The sequence below is a fragment of the Orcinus orca genome, chromosome 3, assembly GCF_937001465.1.
Source record: "Orcinus orca chromosome 3, mOrcOrc1.1, whole genome shotgun sequence".
NCBI classification, from domain to species: domain Eukaryota; kingdom Metazoa; phylum Chordata; class Mammalia; order Artiodactyla; family Delphinidae; genus Orcinus; species Orcinus orca.
The window spans coordinates 141,197,445-141,198,790 of record NC_064561.1 but is presented as its reverse complement, the minus strand read 5'-3'; the positions used below and the strand labels follow the sequence as shown (position 1 = coordinate 141,198,790).

The 1,346-nt window shown below is 54.0% G+C and overlaps 1 pseudogene; it reads right to left on the bottom strand.

Annotated features, from left to right (window-relative positions):
* Window positions 1-379: 379 nt before the first annotated feature.
* On the bottom strand, window positions 380-934 carry LOC101277842 (mitotic-spindle organizing protein 2-like; annotated as a pseudogene).
* Window positions 935-1,346: the final 412 nt, after the last annotated feature.

Below are 1,346 nucleotides of genomic sequence, written 5' to 3'. Positions count from 1 at the left end.
TTAGGTTTATATATATTTTTGGCGACCCCAGAAGTTATTTTCCCTTCTATAGGTCACTTCCTAAGTGATTCCAAGTACTCACATTTGTTTCACGTTTGGAGCTAGTCTGGAGGGTGGGTAGGGAATTTCTTAGGTAATTTATAGTTCCAAATTACCTTTCTGGTTCGTTTCCTCTGCACAGATTCAAATTCTAGTACCTAATTTTACTATCCAGAGCCAATTTAGAAATCATCAGGAAAACATTCCGCTGCTTTTTACCTCTCGTCAACAAATTTATCTGCAGTCTTGCCTTTTTTTTCTTTTTTTCAGGTTTTCGAAGAGGTTTATTACCAACGGGAGGAGCAGCCTGCCTGCGAGGCTGGAGGCCCGCGGTGGGCCCGTGCGAGGCCTCCCGCTCAGGTGCTGCTCCGCGTGAGGCTCTTCCCCGGCCCGCCCCGCTTGGGCAGCCTGGTGGCGCTGGGTTGGCGGGGCATCCTCTGGCTGGATCCTTCCCGGACGCCGCGTTCTGTAAGCGCCGGGCCTCCGCCGCCGAGGGCACCGCTGCCTTTGTTTCTCCCTCGGGTCTCAGGCACGCCGGGCGTGAGCAGGGGCACGGCCGCGGGGTCCTGGGGCTCGCTCGCCAGCCTCTGCCCGGCGCACATGCACTGAGCATCTGGAAGACGGCGAGGGGCACCACGTTCAGGTTCAGCACGTCCACCAGGATCTTGCACACGTCGGGGTCCATGGCGTCGCCCGCCGCCTGCGCCAGCTTGAACAGCTCCATCTCCTCGGCGCCCAGCACCTTCTTCCGCCGCAGCGCCAGCTTCTGCAGGCCCGCCTCCAGCCCCGGGGGCGCCCCCGGCCCGGGCCTCGCGCCCGCGCCCGCGCCGCCATCTGCGGACGGCGGAGGATGCGTGTCCGCATTCTTGCCTTTTTTAAAAAACCCTATTCCCATTCCCTCTCACCACAGTGAAAGTTGGTAATTATTCAACTAGGCATTGCATCTATCCCTCCCACATTCCTACAGACCTTGGGTCATTAATGAATGATTCTCAATTATCATTAAATTCTATCAACTGACTTCCTTCAGTCTGTCAACAGGCTTAAGTCTCTCCCATCTTAGTCGAACAGACACCTCCCTTTATCCTATGTTCCCTTCTAGTTACCTCTGTATGTCTTTTCTTCTCATTACAGCCAGCCCACTGAAAACATAATCTATTGTTTCCACTCATAATCTTTCCTCCACCTCCATTACTTCCCCAAATCTCCTCTTGCCAAAGTCAGCAGCGGTTTCTTCCTTGCTGAAAAACAATGCACTCACCACAGCATCTGATGCTCTTGACCTCCTTGAAATGCTTTCCTTTCTC